The sequence below is a fragment of the Loxodonta africana genome, chromosome 21 (assembly GCF_030014295.1).
Source record: "Loxodonta africana isolate mLoxAfr1 chromosome 21, mLoxAfr1.hap2, whole genome shotgun sequence".
NCBI classification, from domain to species: Eukaryota; Metazoa; Chordata; class Mammalia; order Proboscidea; family Elephantidae; genus Loxodonta; species Loxodonta africana.
Genome location: NC_087362.1, coordinates 69760563 through 69780102, shown reverse-complemented (window position 1 = coordinate 69780102; position 19540 = coordinate 69760563).

Here is a 19540-nt window from a genome sequence, read left to right as displayed (position 1 = left end):
ACAGAGCTCCCACTTTCCCCGAAACTATGGATCCCAAGTGTTCCTTCATCCAACATCCCTTGTTATGAAAGTAAGCATAAAATATGACATGTGATCTTATACTAATTTTCAGAGTTAGGAGATTACTAATGAATTTCGAGGACTTACTTCCTACTAACCCCACTCATCTGTAGATTTGCCGTACTGTGGTGGCTTTCATGTTGCTGTGATGCTGGACACTATACCACCTGTATTTCAAATACCAGCCAGGTCACCCATAGTGGACAGGCGTCAGCAGAGCTTCCAGACTGAGACAGAGTAGGAAGAAAGGTTTGACAATCTACTTCTGAAAGTTAACCAATGAAAACCTTACGGATCACAACAGAACATTGCCCAACTCGCTTGCTTTGGACACGTCATCAGGAAGGATCGATCAGTAGAGGAGGACACCCTGTTTGATGAAGTAGAAGGCCAGCAATGGAGACCCTTGGTGAGATGGATTCGCGCAATAGCCAAAATGATAGACTTAAACATGCTGACTATTATAAGGATGACACGGCACCGGGCAACGTTTTATTCTGTTGTACGTAAGGTCACCATGGGTCAGAGCTGACCCAACAGCAGCTGTCTGTCTCTATCTGTCTCCTACTGGGGTCCAGTGTAACCCCACTGTGTTTTCATGAGAAAAGAAAAAATTGTTTTGCCTGTGAAATAATTTTAAAATAACTATCAACACTTAAAATTATCTTTGTAAAATAGAGGTGCCTATTACAGACTGACACTAAATCTTTGCCTTTCCTGGAGCTATGTTTCCACTCTTCGTGTTCTGTGAATCAGTTTCTGCATCTGTGTTTGCCCTAGGCCCATTACCTCTCTTGGACAAGTCATTCCTTTATAGCCAGAAAGCCTGCTCAAGGTGACAACAGTGGAGTACCCATGGGCCAAGTGATGGGGACTCCATCTGCTGTAAGCCTTATGCCTTCCTGGAGCTCGGACACTAGGGTCTACCACCTCTGCAAAAATGTGTCAGGGATGAACTTGTGGCTTCCATCCACGCCCAAGTCTGGATCTGGCTTCTCTGGAAGTCCCCAGAGAGAACCATAAGCTCAGAATGCAGGGGAAGTGGTCTTTTTGTGCAAGGCAACTCTTAAGTACAGGCAGTGTCCCAATGCCCACGGGCACTGCTTGGTTGAACAGCCACAAAAGCCCCAGTGAAGGAGGTGCCTATCTGGATACAAGCATCCAGGACTCCAGATCAGGGTCCTTTCAACCACTTAATTAAAAACCCATTTGTCCCAAGCAAGGTACATAATGGTAGAAGGGCATCCCAAAACTGTACCCTGGTATAGTGCTGCCACAAAAGCTAACCCAGTCCCACCATATTGGCATGGAACAGTCTCATAGGCAGTGACAACCAGAGCTGACCATCTTAGGACCAGAAGTCTCTGCATGCCCCATGCGCCAAGGTATCACAACCGGCCGAAAGCCACACCCCAGCCAGTGAGGCAACATCATCACACCAAGGCAGCCACAGCGTGAAGTCAGAAGGCCCTTTCCTTCCACTGACTGTTTCACCGTAGGACCTGGACTAAAGGAAGCAGTGAGAAGTCACATGGGTGGGTATGTGCAACTAGGGCATTGCCCCTTGAACTTCACTGCTCTCCTGCTGGTGCTTAGTACACCTGGCATACAGCAGACTCGAATGTTCACTAAATATTGAGAGGAACAGGGGAGACTGGCAGAGACCTGCAGACACAATCCCATGACTTGTTTCTCTGTCAGTTTCCTCTCCAGAAGCTAAAGCCCTGTCCCCAGTTCATACTGAGCATCAACTGGAGAATAAAAGGGACGTGCCTGTAGTCTGGGTACCTTTTACCTCCATAACAAATCAGATTCCAGAGACCCTCCCCAGGCTCTGCTGAGGAAGGACACTGCTGTCAGAGGTAGCTGCAGAGCAGTGCCAGCAGGCTCGGATTGGAGCCCTTGCTACCTACTTGGCAGGCAGGTAAACCTGGGCAAGACTGGGCCCTTCTTTCCCCATCTGTAACATGGTGCTAACCACGCAGGCTTGTCCCAAGATTTTAGTGAAATAACAAACATGAAAGTTTCTTATTAGCCAGAGGGCTAAAGGTGTTACTATGCCAAGTTTAAGAGAAGCAGTGTTTGCTCCTGGCTACAGCAGAGTGGGATGGCTGGTGGTGCTAGAAGCCTAATGTTCTTAGCATCACACCTGAGGCCAACTCTTAGCTCTTGGGGACCCAGAGCTGCCTGGTGGGTGAGATCTCTTTGAGTGCTTAGGCGTTGGTGGCTCTGCAGAGGAAAGGAACAGCCAGACACTTGGCAATGGCACTGCCCCTGGAGAAAGGGGTGGGGGGGGGTCATGGTTGGTGAGGCAGGGGCAGGCGGTGAGAACTGCTCCATACAGTTTTCATGGCTGTGACCTTCTGGAAGCAGGTTGCCATCCTTTCTTCCAAGGTGCCTCTGGGCTCCAACCACCAATCTTTCTGTTAGTAGCCAAGCACTTAACTGTTTGTGTCACGCAGGGACTCCATAAATTAGTAAGAGATATGCACATTTAATGGAAGAAGCACAGCCAGAGTGCTCCTTAGAAGTGAGGCTGGTGGGACTTCATCTCACATACATTGGCCATGTTATCAGGAGGGGCCAGTACCTGGAGTAGGACATCATGCTTGATAAAGTGGAGGGTCAGTGAAAAAGAGGAAGACCCACAATGAGATGGATTGACACAGTGGCTGCAACAACGGGCTCAAGAATAATAACGTGAGGATGGCGCAGGACCTAGCAGTGTTTCGTTCTGTTGTACATAGGCTCATTGTGAATCAGAACCAACTTGATGGTACCTAACAACATTTAATAAATGCACAGATGATCTACTCATATCTTTGTCCCCAACATTAGATTCCTAGGCAGACACACAGCCACACTCACTCCACAAGTCCAGCGTGGGACAGACTGGAAACAGAGGGGTCAAATGCACTGGCCCCAGTCTTTTCCACCATGCTGTGTGTCCTACGAATGGTCTGGCCCCAGTGGCCCTATTGCAGAAAAGATTGCGCAGCTGGATTTGCAGAAGGAGATGCAGAGCTGAGACCCTACACCAACATTAAAGTCACCAGGATCACTTGTACACATTTTTCACGGAGCCCTACATCATCAGAGCCCCACTGTTGCTACCTCCTATTCCTCACTGGCATGCTGGGAGGCTGACACATCCCTGATGAGGGAAGGGGTCTCAGTGATCTTCACCACACTCAGCCTCACCAAAGAGAGACAACACATCTTAAACCAGGAATGCGTTCCCTCAAGGTATTCATTTATGGACCCAGGGACAATACTACAAAGTTGGAGGTGGGCAGGTGTCTTCTGAAAGAAGCCCCACTTGCTGAAGGCTGAGGGGATCACAAAGAACAAGAAAGAGACAGCCCCCACCCAGGGAGCCCACAGCAAGTCTGGGGAACAAAAACCCAAGCTCAGGAGAAGCAAAGAAGGAGCTCTGGAGGCAGCAACTGCAGAGCCTGCCTGTGTGGCTTCCTAGAATCAAGCTGCAGGCAGTGGACACTTCCTGGGGGGGGAGTCGGCTTGAATTCCTGGTCTGTACAGCAAGCCCTTCCCCAAGGAGGACTTCTGACTCAAAGGAGGCTATAGAGAGATACGGTCACTTATGTCAGCTCCCTGACCAGCTCGTGCCTCTTGGCCTGGAGGAGTTGGCTTATCCTTGCCAGTTCCTCCTTGGAGAAAAGCAGGAAAACCATCCAGGAGACACCACAGGGAGCACGGCCCCTCAGACTGGACAGACTCACCCCTGGGAGGCCACTCCTGCTACCTAGAGCATTCTGCTTTCACCTCTGACAACCAGGCCAGAGACATGGGAGGAGGGCAGCATGCTTCTCGCAGGAAGCTGCAGATCAGAGGTAACAGAGCCTTTTGCTGGGAGTTAAGTAGGTCTGAATGTTAACTACTCTGCTAGTCTGGGGCTCCCGCAGTCCCCCTTTCCACATGGATCCTGCCTCCCCCTGAGCGCACCAAGCTCTCTCCTCTTCCATGACTTTGCATGCTGTTCCTTCTCTCTGGAGCTTTCTCCCCACCTGCGCACCCTCTCCGCTATCACCTGGTAGTCATGCTTCTGGTCACAGGTCAACCCTCCCTCTTGGAAGGGTGTCTTCTCTGCCCATCCCAGACCTGGCCCAGTGTCCCCATTTTCCAAGGCCAGACTAGGGTGAGATGAGTGAGGCACTCTCCTCAGTGCAGAATTTAAGGAGGCATCAAAAAACTCAATAATCAAGGTGAATGCAATGTTTTTTATAACTCTATGATGTTATTGATCACACCAGAATATCATCCTAGATAATGCTAGAAGATGAGCCCCTAGGTTGGAAAACATTCAAAATACACAGTAGTTGCAACAATGGACTCAAATATACTAACAATCATAAAGATGGCGCAGGACCTAACCATGTTTTTTTTCTCTTGTACTGGGATCACCGAGTCACAGCCAACTTGACAACAACTAAAAACAATGATGATGCGCAAAATAACAAAGACCAACAATTCGTTGCCGTCAAGCAGATTCTGATTCACAGTAACCCTATAGGACAGAGTAGACCCGCCCCTTAGGGTTTCCAAGGAGTGCCTGGTGGATTTGAACTGCTAACCTTTTGGTTCCCTATCGTAGCTCTTAACCACTACACCACCAGGGTTTCCACTGCATCACCAGCAAGTTTCAATAAAGACAGGATCTGACCTTACCCAGCAAGACTGACTCACTGCCTCACTCGCCTCACTCTCATCCCAGCCATGCCACTTCACAGCTTCCTGCTCTCACAGCAGAGGGCACTTTTCTTCATTGAGTCAGCAGAATTGTAGTTAAATATTCATTGGGGTGAAAGCTGGTTTAGTCTCCACAAGGACTCTTATGGCCCTGGCACCTAGCTTGGAACTGGGCATGTGGTAAAGGGGTGGAAACCCCGGGATAAGCAGCACAGGTGGAAAACAGCCTGCAAACCATGCTATGAGCCGTTCTCTGCTCAAATGCCACAACAAGCTAGAGGCTTCCGTTCTCAGGCCAAGGGAAGGCCATCACTGGACCCCATCACTGCCGTTCTACGAGTCTCCAACTAACTAACCGGTTGCCATGGAGTCATTTCCAACTCACAGTTCCCCCGTGTGTATCAGAGTAGAACTGTGCTCCACAGGGTGCTCAACGGCTGATTGTACAGAAGTAGATGGCCAGGCCCTGCCTTCCCACATTCAGGTGGGAGCCAGAACTGGGCTCTCATGATCCTGGTGCTGTCATTTGTGAAAAGACATCTTAAATACAGAGCTGGTGTGATGCAGATCCTGAGAAAATGTGTGACTCACTTCCTGTGGTACCTCGGCATAGTTCTCCACCTTCCTGACAAGAGCCACAGCCAAATGGCCCTGGGAAGGAGTGCCCCGCCATTCCACGCACTTCGGGTGCTGAGCTCCCGCCCCTCAGGAGCCAGGTTGGATCCATTCCAAGGCAGTTGCTTTCTGTCCACTTCTTCCCAGAGAACATTTCTATTTTGAGGAGGTTTAATTTGAGGCCAGTCGGAATCAGAGTGTATGGGTTTGCCTGAAACATGCTAAAATGCAGGCAACTGCTAAATAAAAATCTTCAAATAGCCATGCTCTATTTTTGCATTTTTATAAGTTCTCTGGAAGGAAAATGAGAAAAAGGGAGCTTGAGAAGCACAGAGTTTCTCTTTTTCCTACCTGACTTCCCAGCAGCGAGAGAAACAGGAAGGGTGGGAAGAGCAGGAGGGACTTCCACATCAATGGTGGAGTCCCGCCAGCTTCTGCCCAGCATTCCTGCTCTCTGGGTGGGCATCGCCCCAGCCCTCCGGACGTGGCCACCTTTCCCCACTCTGGTTAGGAAGGCAGCTGTACTTCTCTGCCTCACAGGCCGGGAGAGAGGAGAAGCACCCCTAGTGGTCCCCATTTGCTCCCCCAGCACCTGGCGGGGGCCATGGCACCCTACACAGCTGGAAAAATGCACAGCTGGAGAGGTGCCTAGGCACAGCCCCCGATGCCAGCAGACCCACCCCGGTGGGGGAACCCCGGCCAACCTGGAGACCAGCCTGTCGCATTGTCGAGGGGAGATGAATGAAGAGGGAGAAGCAGCTCACTGTTTTGATTCTTCGTTAAAAACTCACAAGCCCTGCCAATGGGTCAGTCTCCCTTTCAGAAAGGACATTAGGTGCTGTTCTCATCCAGAAGCCCCATCAATCCTCACGTCTCCGTGATACAAAATTCAAAAAGGGCCTCAAAATTGCCATTGCTGTCACGCTAAGCAGTGGAAAGTTCTGCTTGACCTTTTATTAACATTTTTCTAAACCAATATGTTGTTGGGTTTGTTTTTGCTACAAGCACCCTGAGGAATTATGAAAAATACTTTTTTCTGTAGTTTATCCCATATGCACTTAATAGGCTCACAAATATAATACCATTATAAAAAAGAAAAACTGCCAACTCTGCTAAAAAAATTGTCATAACACTAAATTATTATATAAATATCAAAGGAGTGTGTCTGTAAAATATTCACTCAATGAACATCCCAAGGTGATGGTTTTGCTATGTTGTTTTTATTCCTGAGAGATCCATAACGCATTTGGATATGCCACATGTCACCACATGAATCAGGCAGTTAATGCATGTGCTTTTTAGAGGCAGAGATGTCTTCCCAATAGAATGTGCTATAAAAAAATGTAGAGATCGGCTGCTTTGTCTGATAGGCGTAATTTAATGTCTTGCTTATAATACTGCATCTTAAGGAAAAATACACACTGTCCTATGTAGTTATTTACAATATATTGCTAAGCCTATGCAAATATGTTTCCCCGAGCCCGGGATTATATAACAAAGGTCAACAATGTTTGAAATATTTTGAAGCATATTCCCAATATGCTTAGCATATGGTGCTAATGTCCAATATATGCACATATATCTTAATATATTTCCAGATATTTCTGTTCATTGTTCTCTCCACAGCTTCCCACAGAATACTATTAGAGGAATGTTCTCTTCTGAAGAAAGCCAAACATTGCCTATCCGTCTTGGAAAAATTTATTAAGGTGGCTAATTATGCGATCCTTAATATTGCATTAGTATGGAGGTTGCTCAATGCCAATGTGGAAGAAAAAAGATAGAAGCCAGTTCAACAATACTGAAACTGGAGGTTCCGCATATGTAAAACGAGGGCACACCTATGTGTTGCTATTTTCTGTCACAGATTTCCAAATCAGGCAATTACCCTCGGGCACCACACACGTGCCTGCACACACACAGAACAAAGCTTACAAGCCACGCATTCTACGTCTCACTTCCAAATATCGCAAATTCTATCCTTGTTTTTCTGGAGGAAATTTTGTGATCACATGTAAATTTCATTTAGATCACTTCTTCAAGGAAAGAAGCTTTGGCTTGCTGCATAAGGATTGGGGAAAGGGTGGTAAAAACCAAACCTCCAGCATCCAAGCCATACCCAGAAAAGAACATAAAAGAGAAATTTGTTTGTATAAAAGGTATCTGAGATCTGAGTCCTCGATTCTGTCTTCCATTTCAAATCATGCTGTTCCCTTATTGTTCTCTAATCTCTGGTCTGGAACCAAATTGTTCAGTGGTAGAATTCTTGCCTTCCACGTGGGACCCAGATTCTATTCCCAGCCAATGCAACTCATTGCCAGCCACCGCTTGTCTGCCACTGGTGTTTGATTGTTGCTATGATGCTGAACAGGTTTCAGCAGAGCTTCTAGACTAAGACTAGGAAGAAAGGTCTGGCAATCTACTTCCAAAAGTCACCCAGTGAAAATCCTATGGATCACAAGGGTCCAATCCACAACCCTTCATGGGGATGGTGCAGGATCCGGCAGCATTTCATTACAATGTGCATGGAATCACCATGAGTTGGGGCCAATTCGATGGTAGCTAACAATAACAAACACAAGTCACCCAGACACCAAAACAGGCAGCTGATACCATTAAGAAAAGGCCAATTCTAGGAGAAGAAACTAATCGTTGGTGTGTGGACCAGACTGAACAAGCCAGCTGCCTTGTCACTTCTGTGCTGCCATGACACTGCACAGTTATTACCAACTCTGAGCTACACCATCAATCCAGAGATTCACTCTGTCAGCTTCAGACCCCCATGGTCTTTAGGGTGCTCAAAAACCCCAAGGCAAAACCCTTCCAACCACGTTCAAGGACTATGAAGTATGTCTAGATGTGGTTATGAAATCCACATTATTTATTAGAATCCTTTTCCCTATAATCAAACCAGCCAGCCACACAGACCACCTGATGAGGTTTTCAAAAAGCACCAAAGCTATGGAATCAGCATTTTCCCAACTAATGCTTTTCATCCCTTTCACCTGAACAAAATTAGTTATCTGGAGCACAAAGTTCTCACAGGAGAACAATCAGAGACACAGAATGCAGGTCTCCTCAGGAGGAGGCATGCTCTCTGTTTTTTTCCAGAAGGGTATGTCATTACCAGACAGAAAGTTCTGGGCATGAGCAGTTCCCTGAACTCCAGCAGTGATCCCGTATGCATGGGGAGGTGGGAAGATAGGGCAGCAAATACGCAAATGTGCACTGAAGACAGCCCCTATTTGCTCCTAAGCCATTCGCTGGGTCCATGGAACATCCCAGAAGGTTTGAGGAAGGCTTTTCATGAGGGTCAAGAGGGCTACAAGTGTCTTTGTTCTCCCACTAGAAACTCAACTTTATATAAGGTAGTGCAAATGTTAAATCATTTAGAGAGAGCTATTTTTCATAGTTTTGGTACATAAATGTGTTTCAGTACATGTTATTGTAAAATAGTGTTTCGCCTTACCTTCTTATACAACTGTTGTTGTGTTTATTCATCCTGTAGTTCTGACTTTTCGAAATAGCATTAAATCTATTTTTTAATCCCTTCTCCTGATGACTGATGATTCATCGCTAAAAAGGATGGAGGGAGATCCACGTGAAGAGAGATACGCCCTCCATAACAAGGCTCCACTTTTACAAGATAAACAGGGTCCAGGGAGATTCCTCTTCTGGGTAGTTTATGCAAACTAAATAAGGAGTCGGTGGCAGCTCAAATAAATATAAATTATCCTCTGGTGGAAACTCCAACCACTTGTTACAGTCAATTTGAGCAAGGAGGAGTCAGTGGTGACATCAACACAAACAATACTATTCATTTTTGTACTGCGTCCCTAATACAAAGATCACAAATGGCTTCATAGAGAGTCAGTCATCACTGAGATAAACCAAAAAGGATGGAAAGCCCAAAGGGAGAAGGGGGAGGAAGAGGAGCCTCCATTTCTAGGCCCTGGGAAGAGTGGAGGAGCTGCCAAAGCAAGTGTCTAGAGAGACATGTAAGTCAAGATAGAACAGCCTTATGCTGCTGTAACAAACAACCCCAAAAATCTTAGTAGCTCAACATAAACGTTACTTTTATGCTCCCACAAAACCCACTGAGAGTCTGGGAGACTCACCAAGGCAGCTGTTCTACAGTCCACATGACTCAGTGATCCAGGTTGTATTGATCTTGTGGCTCCAGCATCTCAATCCAAGGCGGTCTGACTGCCTGGGCAGACGAAGCAAGAGAGAGCTGTGGTTAGCCACAGACAGGCTCTGCTATGCTTTCTGCTGGGGGTCGCCCTTTGTCCAGAATAAGACACACCCTCCCTATTTCTAAGGGGGCTGGGAAATTTGGGAGAACAGGAGGGAATATTTGGCGAACACCACTATCTCTGCCATAGGAATAAGCCATTTCACAGGGAGTCAATTGTTACAGAGTCAAACTGAAAAAAGAATGTGGTCCTCACAGGAATACATAGTAAAGGTCCCTCCCAGTGCTTTTCCTAAACTGCCTTGTGTTATCGTTATAGGTTTGCTCCACTTGCCTCCAACTAAACGGTGTTTTGTTGAACTGAATTGCTCGGGCAGAGAAGAGACCAAGGACTCTTAATTTCCTCATCTGCAAAATGGGGGTAACAATGCCAATCTAACAGGGTTAATATAAATATCTAAGACCTTATGCAATTGTAAACCGCAGACATGCACGCACACGTGCACGCATGCACGCACTCTTATTGCACACATATGGTTTGGTGGTAGTAGCAACCCAGCCGCTTCAGCACGTCCAGGCAGGGATGCCCTAGTTCCGTGAATTAGAACTATAGCACCCAGAGCAGTCACCAAATGGTGATACCCACCCAGTTCTATCCCACGGCCAGCTGGTGGCTTTGGAAAACACTTCTGCTTTAATGCCTTTTCATCTTCACATTTGCTTTAGCATCTCTGCCGATGATATGCACTTCTCTTTTTTTGTGTGTATAGGTTCTTACCAAGTTTTAGAAACTCTGAGTTCCATCTACTTTATCCCACAGCAGAATGTCTACACTACTGGCCAGAAATTTTTTTAATGAATTCTGGCTCTGTCCCAGGATATTTTGCAGCTGGGATCCCCTAGCAGACTCTTAGATTTGCACTTAGCACATGGCTAATCCTGTTAGTGCTTCCACACTCGAAAGCTAATTCTAATGAACATATGAGAGTTACACAGGGTGTAATGCTGCTTTTCTTGTATTTGTTTTTGCTTTTGTTTTTGGTTAACCACATATTGCAAACTGTTCTTCCTAAAGGCTTCTTGACACCCTGTGATCTCTGAGTATTAACCAACTGCAAATGAAACCATCTAGAGACTTGACAAAAGGAAAGGGATTAGGTGGATCCTTTTCTTGCTGGGTTTACATGGAGACAGCATGATGGCATAATGGAAGTCTTGGCTTTGAACTTGGTCCAAATCTCAGCTCCTCCATTTGCTGACTTGCCCTTGGGTAGACAGCATCCTCTCGCTGGGCCACCAGGATGTGAAGGATTCCACAAGACAACACACAAAGGACCCAGTACAGTGGATTGGTGTATACTGTGTGCTCAGTGAAGTCTAGTTCTCTTACTCAAATGCATGGTGATGCACGCATCACTGGGCGTCCAAAGCACAATAGGACTCTGCCCACATAGGGATCATGGGCACCTTGCTCAGGGCATACATAGGAATGGTACCCTCTTTATAACTCTTTTTGGTAAAATAGAACTATTTTCAGAAAGGAGCCCAAGAAACTTGAACCATGACCTGCAGAAGCATCCTACAAGAGGGCCAGCCATCCAACTGTGGATTTTCCTACCCAACACTCCCAAGTGAAGTCTGGCCTTTCCCACTTGCCACCTCCTCCGATATTATGGTAGGTGACCCTGGCAACAGGGTTGGAATTACTATTGAAATCATGGGCTCGTTCTCAGACAGCACTGACTTACGCCCAACTTAGCTTGCTTAAGCAATCTGTTGGCTATTTCAACCAAATTATAAAAGCACAGAGATAAAATAATTAAAAATGCTCATTTGTCACTGAAAATCTGGCAACCAGGACCTGTATTTCACGAGCAATTTTAATATCATGCTTTTGTGCCTTCCTAAACTAATTTAGCCTGCTAATTTTCTATAATTACCTGAATGCTCTTAGCTTCCTCTGGTCAGATGAGTTCAGAGACACTTATATAACCAGCATCAAAAAGATGCATTTAGCAAGTCGGATTGTTAAAGTAACAAAGCCTATGGAATCCAGAGGTTATTGTATTCTCCCAAAAGTACTTAAATAATAGCCTAAAATCTGAAGAATTACTTTAATACTTCAATAAAAATAACCCAATTCAAAACATTTTCAAGGAAACAGAGTTCTTTGCTCTAGGCTACCGAGTAATGGCTGAGAGAAAGTGTATAGCCTGTCACTTCTGATTAGAGAACTGTGCCTCTGTGCTTTGAATGAGGGGCATGTCTGGTAATAGGAAGTGCAGATATTAAAGTTAATAAAATAATGTGGAATACGATATATATGAAACTTGACCAAGTAGAGCACAGAATATAACATACATTGCCCCTGTTCAGTCAACTCCTGTGGCCCAGCATCTAATGACAAGCTTAATTTCTGTTTCCAATGAGAGTACAGCTAAAAATACAATTTCCAGATTAGACAAATATTTTATCCAACTCCCTAACAAATGCAACCAAGAATGGCTGACATGTCTACGCAGACGCCCAGCGACCATGAGAGGAAATTACCAGGATTGCAAGCTGCTCAGCCTGAAAAGTCCATGAAACCCCATCATCTTTGAGGTCATTAGAAATAATTAGTTGCAAACACGGCGATGTTGAGGCTTCACGGCTGGAAAAGGACAAGGGCGGATACATTTCTCTCCCGTCCTGCAAGCTCTCAGCTCCCTCTCGGCACAATTAGCCTCCCCAACCAACTCGGCACCAAGGCCTCTGTGCGCCCATTACAGTCTCCTTCATCTAAAACCCCAACACCAACAGTAATGGTTTTGTTTTTCGATACATTAACCTTCAACTTGTATTTCCGCTATTAAACCATGAGCTTGAGAACCTCCTAGAATATTTTTTTTTCCCGTCACCTAGGCGAAACTGTACGGTACCCAGGATGTGACCCTCTTAAGGGATTTAAAAGCAATTCAATGAGCTAATCTCAGTAAACCTAGAATTAAAGTTCTTGTTTCCATATTTCACTTTCAAAATATTTAGAACTTTGACAGATATGACATTATGTTTTCATTAAAACAGCTGATTTCAAAATGCTGCACTGTGCAGAAACGCCATAAACAGTTTATGATGAACTGCCACGCTCTTAATTAAAACAATAAATCCAGCACACAATATTTGCGCAGCCTCCGGTCTGACCTTTGCCTCTTGCTATCCACCACCAAGCCGCGGCTGCGTTCTGAACGCCAGACGTGGAAGGTTTTAAAACATGATCTGAAAGGCACTAAAGATAAAATAAGAGAAAACGTACCATTAGTCTTCGCAGTTATGATTAATTCAGTTCATATTTTACAATCTGGTTATGGAGTAAAACTGCAGACTTTACATCAAGTATTTGCCATTCACTATACCTAATGTATAAAAATGCTTGATATTTTAGAAAATGGCACCCAGCTAATTCACCCCAATCCATGAAGGACAGGAATCGAAATAATAAAAGCAGAGTGATTAGTTACCCATTTGAAGTTACAAACAGAGTTCACTCACTGGATGGTCAGCCTCGGACAATAAACATGTCAATGGCGGTCCAGCCTCTCCTCGCCGCTCTTATCTCTGGGCTACAAGATTTCCGATTAAAATATTCCCTTAAATCTCTCACATCTGCTCCTGGAGCAGGCAGAAAGGGCGTTAATTACCAGGCAGTAATGACAGTAAATTTGTTGTACTGGCCCAAAGTCACTGAGCTAATCATCCCGGGCACTGCCAGCACCGCGGGCAGAAAGTAGTCTGAGCTGGATCTAAGGCACACCCTGAAGAAAAGGCAGTGGGGTGGCTGGGGAGCCCTTTCTGCAGCCTCCCGCTGTATGGACAGATCCACAGTCGACAACTAGGCTCCTAAGGAAAATGGCCTCAGCTGTCGGAGAAGCAGGCTTCTAAAAGCGAGCAGAGAAGTGTGCGTCTACTTTGGGGATGTGGGGACTAACCCCATGATGCCTGCTGTGGGCTGACCCTTATGCACCTCCCCCCATCACTCCTGACTAGAGTATTCGTCCCTGGGCCCTGCCTCCATGCCTTGTCCAGCTCCATTTCCCCATCTTTCCAACCCTTCATCATATGAAAATCTCATGCACAGAAAATCTCATAGCAAAGCCTCTGAGGCTGGGGGACTGGTGGATGGTCTCTTCTCCACAAGTCCTTGTCCTTGCTGCTGGCATAGCCCACCAGGGTTCAAGATGGAGGAGAGGTAAGCAGTGCCAGCCACAGGGGGCCATGGAGGCTCTCAATCCAGGATCTCAGTCCATTTTGCTCACATTGGGAGGGAGGGGGCACCAGGTAGGCTACCTCTTGCTCTTTGGGCAAGACCGCCCACCTTGGCCTAGCTGGCTCTGGCCTTCACCACAGCCTCATCTTGCCTGCCCTCTCCCCTCTTCAGGACATTACTTTCCTCCAAGGGACCCCTCCACTTCATGAGCATTGTGGAGTCCCAGCTCTTGCCTGTGCCCTGGAGGGGACTCTCGCTGTTTGCCCCTGCCTTTGGGGTCTTGGAAGGTGGCCTCCAGGGAGGGATGCCAAGCTGAGCACCTGGAGTCCTCTCCTTACCTGGTCCTAAAGACATGCCTCAACCCTTGTTTGGCTAGAGAATTCCCAGAATCCTGTCCCAGGTGTCCTAGCAGGGGAAGGAGTCAGGGAGAAGACTCTGAGGGTCCCTGAGCACCATCCAGGGCTTTTTGGCCCAGCATGGCCCTCAGCAGAAGACATCATTAGTGTCCTTACCCTTTGGGTCAAGTATCAGAATTAGGGTTAGTTCCATCCACCTCCCACTCTTCATAAGGGACCATGACCCAACAGGAGTCAAACCCATTGCCCTCCACCAGAAGCATCAGCCTCAGACACTGGCACCTGCAACCCACAACCCACACCACTCTTTCCAGACATGTAACCCACCCTGGCCAACAAAGGCCACATTTGGTTCCCACCACCATCTTGTGGATACCACCATTTCTCAAAGGAGAAAAATGAAGGCTTGAGGAGTGAAGTATCTGTCCTGAAGTCACCCAGCTAATGAGTGGCACCACGAGATTAGAATCCATGCCCTCTGCCTTTAAGACTAGTGCTATTTTGTGGTAACACCCTGATATCACCCCATGCAACCCCTCCTTTGGGCAGACTGTGAGTCTCTCAAACTGAGGCCCATGGTTACTCTATTCTCAGGGGTCCACAACCCCTTTTCAATAATTTCTAATTTTGGTGTGTTATCACATCAGTGAGAATCCACCTTAAAAAAAGTAATGAATATAAATGTATTCTGGATCATCTGGGTGATCAACCACCGTGAGATTTCCATGCCAAGTTTGTGTTTTCCATTGTGTGGTAGTAAAGCACACTCTTCTAATTGTCAGGGGCCAAACAGGGGCACAGTTAATGTGCAAAAGATGCACTGGGGCTGAGAGAAGTCCTGGTGGAATTACAGAATTCTGTTCACACAAGTCTAAGACCTAGTTACTCCAGTCTCAGAATTGAGGAGCCAAAAAAACCAAGCCCGCTGACATCAAGTCGACTCTGAATTGAGGAGAGCGGGTATATATCCTAAAAGACTGACCAGGGACCCATCAGGAGAACGCAGAGGACAGGATATAATATGTCTACACGTTTCTGCATTCAGTCACCTCTCATACAGAGTCTACCCAGGTGGACACATGAACTTCTTTCTCTGTTCTCCCTCTCTATTCTCTCCTATAGTTTCCTTGGTCTCTTTGCATCCCTATGCCCTCCTTTGGATTCCTGTGCCACAATGGAGAGGCAAGGTTAGAACTTTCAGGTCCTGTGTTACTTTGAGATTTTAGCTACCTCAAATTCTTTGAACCAGATCAATTATCTTTCCTTGTTTATCTTGACAGTTCTTTAAGTATAACTTTCAGGTGTTGTTATTCCAATAAATTGTTTCCTCAGCAGGGAACAAGGGAGGTTGGAAAAGAAAGGACAAGAAGAGAAAAAATCCCTATCCTGTTACCAATGATGGTTCAAACAGAAGAAAAGCGATGGGAGAACTGAGTCAGCACTGACCCCAACCTATCCCCAAGATGTGTGATCTTACCAATCTGGAAAAACCTGGGTTATATTTGTCAGTTTCCGATTCATATTGACAGTTGTGATTTAGTTTCAGCAAAGCAACATCATCCTTTCCATTAGATTAATGTTGTTATTTTATATTATATTGGTTTTATAATTTTCTCAGCATTTATAAATATGACTTAGTTTTATAGTTGTATTAAAGTTATAAGCATACCAACCAAACTCACTGCTGTCGAGTCAATTCTGACTCATACCAACCCTATGGGTTTCCAAAGCTATAAATCTTTAGGGAGGCCAACTGTCACATCTTTCTCCCACAGGGCAGCCGGTGGGTTTGAACCACCGACCTTTTGGTTAGCAACCAAATGCTTTAACCACTGCACCACCAGGGCTCACTGTAAACATTGTTGTTGTTGTTGTTAGGTGCCATCAAGTCAGTTCAGACTCATAGCGACCCTATGTACAACACTGCCTGGTCCTGTGCCATCCTCACAATCGTTGCTATGTTTGAACCCATTGTTGCAGCCATTGTGTCAATCCATCTTATCGATGGTCTTCCTCTTTTTCCCTGATCCTCTACCTTACCAAACATGATGTCCTTCTCCAGGCACTGGTCCCACTTGGTAACACGTCCAAATTATGTGAGACGAAGTCTTGCCACCTTCACTTCCAAGTTTTGGTTGTCCTTCTATTAAGACAGACTTGTTCATTCTTCTGGCAGTCCATGGCGTATTCAGTATTCTTCTCCAACACCACACTTCAAAGGCATCAATTCTTTTTCAGTCTGCCTTATTCATTTTCCAGCTTTCACATGTATATGAGGCAAATATCATGGAATGGGTCAGGCACAACTTAGTCCTCAAGTCGACGTCTTTGCTTTTGAACACTTTAAAGAGGTCTTTTGCAGCAGATTTGCCTGATGCGATACGTTGTTTGATTTCTTGATTGCTACTTCCATGGGCGTTGATTGTGGATCCAAGTAAAATGAAACCCTGAACAACTTCAATATTTTCTGGTCCAGTTCTGAGGATTTTTGCTTTCTTTATGTTGAAGTGTAATCCGTACTGAAGACTGTAGCCTTTGACATTCATCAGTAAGTGCTTCCAGCGAGCAAGGTTGTGCCATCTGCATATCACAGGTTGTTAATGAGCCTTCCTCCAATCCTGATGCCATGTTCTTCTTCATATAGTCCAGCTTCTCGGATTATTTGCTCAGCATACAGATTGAATAAGTATGGTGAAAGAATACAACCCAACACACACCGTTCCTGATTAAAACGACTGCCTCTCAGTCTATGTACATGTTCCACATGAGCACAGTTAAGTATTCTGGAGTTTAAATCTGTTTTTTATGATCTGTAGTCAAGAATATTACTGTCTTTTCCACTGAGTGGTTGTCAGGATTAAGTGAAATCATGCAGGGAAAGTACTTAGCACAGTACCAGGCACATGGGATGAACTCAATAAATGTTGTTATCATTTTATATTAATAAATGTTGCAGAAAGTAATTCAAGTTATTTTGAGGTTCTGCTATATTTTTTTAATAAACTACATTAATCAAGTTTGATGAATAGTAAGTTGAGCCACTGAGTCTCCAAAGGCCCCAGTGAGGGAACAAGTTAGACCTGAAGAAGGGGTAGCTGTTAACTCTTGAACAGCCACTACATGTTGGGCAGAGGGGAGTGCTATGTACAGAAAGGAGGTAGAAAGTGAAAGAAGTTGAAAAAACAAGAGAAATGGAAGGAACGGCAGGAAGGGATGTTTTCTCACCTCTTCCCCATTGGTCAGCCATGTCTGAAACCCATCTTCTGGGAACCAGATGAACCTCCTTACTCAAAACCAGACCAATATCTGAAATTCTCTCAGCCAAGTCATGTCGTTAGAAGACCACTTCTGGAGCACCTTGGGGTAGGGGAGGGTTCTTGTCTCCAAGTCTTTCCACCTGCTGGAACTCTATTCCCACTCCACTACCATTCACCTGATGAAATTCCACCCATCATCCCAGACCCTCATCACCAATGGAGATCAGTTAGGTGTACTTACAGCTGGTGTGAAAAGCTGGGGCCATTTGTGCATCAGTATCACCATTTCTGTCTTTCTTCTTCCTCATTAACAAGATGAAGGAGGGCTAGTACCCTAGAGGGTAGAATCTGGCTTCATGAGGAACTCAACAGGTTCAAGAGTGGACCTGCCCTGCACATGCTTTGAACAAATGGAAAGAAGGAGGGAAGAAGAAAGGAAAGGAAGGAGGGGGAAGATAAAGAGGGAGTCAGAAAAATGGCCAGGCACCCAAGGATGCCTAAGCTCTTTTCGCTTTCTTCTAACTCTCCCTCTTCCACTCCCTCCTCCCAAGGAAATTTAGTTGGGTTGAAGGCATAGGAAGTCTGTCCAAGAAGGCTTTTCTTACTGTGCTTCCTTCTAAATCTTTTGTTTATGTCTTTGAAACCCAAAAGCCAAGACCCAACTTCTGTTTCTCTGTGTTTCTCCCTTCCACGAGGCAAGTCCTGTACATTTGGATGGAGGGAGGAACTTGGGGCAAGCAACGAAGACAGGAGCTTCAGCCCATATTCCAGCCACCATGCCACCCTGTTGGGTTTGCCCACCAGGCCATAAGACCCCTGTGCTGAGCCATATCTTGTCACCTGGGTCTGCCCCTCAGTGCCAATGTCAGCAGAAGGAGGCCTGGCAGGCAATTCCCATGCATCTGCACCAGGCTGGGCACTTAATGGTGCACATCTCACTGTGGTTGTGCCTCCTGGGCTGGTCCTGGATCTGGGTGAATTCATACAGGATGGTCAGCCCTGGCTCTGGGGCCCTGGGAGTTGCACTGGCCTCCCAGCCAGCTGCTCCCCTGCTATGCCCAGACCTCTGCCAGGCCAAAGGGCCAGAGGCACAGCCAGGAGTGCGGAGGGCTCCTGGGACTCAGTTCAGCTTTACAAGGGGACAAATGGACCATTTCACTTCCCAAAATAGCCTTTCAGGAACACTTCCATATGGGACCATAAAAGAAAGTTTAGAATCAGCTTCTACAGGAGTTTTTATCTCCGTGAGTGTCTACTGAGTTTTATACCCCTTCAGGGTATCCGTCAGCTACGGACAGAGTGGGAAAAGGCCTTTCTTTAAATGCGAGAAGGAATAGTCAGGAATGACTTGGGCTCTTGTACTCTAGTTTTAAAGTAATTTTTTGAAAACCAGAGCTTACTCTTCAGCCTCCCACCTGAAAGCAGCCAGCTGACTAAGAAGCAGTGCCCTCTGGCGGTTGATGGTAGTTCTGAGTCCTAACCCCAGGTCCAGCTGGAGGCTTGCAACCTCCAACTTCATCCAAGGCCTTGTTCAGCTTGCAGGCCTCCTGAGGGCCACAAGAGGCAGGATGACAGGTGACAGCTCACCCACCAGACAAGGCTTGCCCAGCTACACATACATACACACACAGAGACAGGCGTGCATGCAGTCGGCCTCTGAGCAGCAATGTCACCATCGGGGGCCCAGCACTCTGGGTTGGAGGAACAGAGAACACAAAACTCTATCTTCCCTGGACTGCCTTTCCAGCCTCTAAGCCTGATGGCTGTTGTCCACCAGCTGGCCCTCCTTTCATACTGCTGCCTCCAGCACAGTCACAAGATGCCACTTCTAGAAAAGGCATGCAAGAAAAGACACAGGCGCTCCCAGGCCCTCTGGCCACAACCCCACCTGAGCACATAAGCTCACCTGAGCACATGCAACCCCACCTGAGATGATGGGGACCAGCCCTCCCGAAGCACAGGACACTTGTTTTCCTCAAGGCTGGGCTCGTGGCACGAGTTGGTGGGTACAGTGTGGTGTCTGAGAGAAGGGCCATTCAGAGCCCAGCTTATGCTTCCTTCCTCTCCAACTCCTAGCCATCCACCCTCAGAGCTCAGCACAGAC